The sequence below is a fragment of the Lytechinus pictus genome, chromosome 11 (assembly GCF_037042905.1).
Source record: "Lytechinus pictus isolate F3 Inbred chromosome 11, Lp3.0, whole genome shotgun sequence".
Lineage (NCBI taxonomy): Eukaryota > Metazoa > Echinodermata > Echinoidea > Temnopleuroida > Toxopneustidae > Lytechinus > Lytechinus pictus.
The window spans coordinates 12,262,695-12,264,624 of NC_087255.1; positions in this window are offsets into that span (position 1 = coordinate 12,262,695).

The window sequence follows — 1,930 nt, forward strand, 5'->3', positions numbered from 1 at the left end:
TGGCCTATGTAATGTAGCGTGATATATAATGTTGTCTGGTATGGTATGCTATGTCTGGCTTTTGTTTGCGGTATGTGCCGTACATGTTACAAGCCACTGTGCTTTTGATATTGCGCATAATAAAGACTACCTATTTCCTGTAAAGCCTATAGGTGATGGATGATAGTACCTGTGGTGTGTTAGATAATAAATATAGGAAATCTTAATCTTTCCCCGGCCCCTCTTCGCTAATTGAAATCGGAGTGATCCGTCATTTGTGTTAATATTAAAAGAAATATCAATGATGTGGAGACGGTTACATGATACAGCAGAAAAGTAGCAATCATCTAAGTGTTTTGTAATCACAAACGTTCATTCTCTTCTGCAAAGCATATCATGCACCAACAGCATACGCACCTGTTGCCACGTCGGGCAAAGACAAATACATTCATAACACTAACGATATCTCACCAAACACACAACTGAAATCAGCTATACTGACCAGGGTCCCATAACAAGACCAGGGATGCGATTGATGAGGCTGATATTTATGTTTGATCATACACAGTACTCAATACAATCCTTTGTAGGAATTGGCCCTACAATCAATCACTAAGCTTTATGATACAAAGTCCTGTATGGTTTTGGTGCTGTATTTCTTGGATGTTGATGATTTACAAGGGGTTTGAATCATTCAAATTGAATGCCAAAGCAGGAAAGAGTCATTTAAACTCATTTGAAATAACCAACTCCTTGCAAATATCTGCCTGTGTTTTGGCAGCCCCCTTCCCCTCCCCTCTTGCTGGCATAAATCATGTTATACTGAAACCACACGTGACTATCGAGGTACTCTGTTTTTGACGCAGCTTGTGTTAACCATAATTGTGAATGGGTGGAACAGAAAAGGAATGGTGTGCATTGAGTGTGGTTGTTTATTTATATCATTGCATTAATTGGATTTCTATTACGTTAACTTAAAGCTATTTTGCGTTTCATTAGCATAGTCAACAGCAACCATACCGTACCGGCACACATGCATTCATGAAACTTCACGTATACCACATTCATACCAGCGAATTCAGACTGCAGACCGACCCAATCTATTATGTTGGTAAGTTTGGAGTCTGCTTCGTTGGTGCGACTGTAATATATAAAGCTAGCATTCAAACAATAACTTACCACATCATTATTAACCCAATGTGGGTCCAGTGTCCGTTTCATAAAGCTGTTAACTAATACCTCGGTCACAGTTGCTCTACGGCGAGTCGAAAACGGCCGTTTTAAAATTTTTTGTACCAGCTACATAGGGGGTTTGATTAAAAATGAATAAAACGGCCGTTTTCGACTCTCCGTTTAGCAAATGTGACCAAGGTACAAGTGTTAGTAAGTTATGAATGACGTTATGCACAACTGGTGACCCTTTCTTGTGGTAAATGATGTACCTTGCATTTTCATTGATGGTGATTTATTTCCAAAGAAAGGATCACCAGACTCAGACTGTTCTAACTCCTAAACAGCTTTATGAAACGCCAACCTGAGCACTATCAAACAAACACAAAGGTTCGCAATCAACTGTAAATTTAAACAAAAACTATGGTTATTAGTCGTCTCTGGAATAAACATGCAACCAAGAATGCCGATTGGCCGTTGTTATTATGCAACTGATTATAAATCTTTGCATCGAGGGGTACTGGTGCCCATTTCATTTTCCATGAAAACTAGTATTCTGATTGACTGTTGAGCCCTGTTGCCATGGTAGTTTACCATAATGGCAAAGTTACCATAATCATAATTTCTTAATGATACAGGCACCAGGTTTATACCAAATTTATAAAGGGTAAGAAAAATTGACAAGGTTATGTAATATTCATTCTGGAGACGACTAGAAACCTACTTCGAAAAATGCAAACACACTTCTGAAAACCCTTCAATGAAAACAGGAATGCTGGCA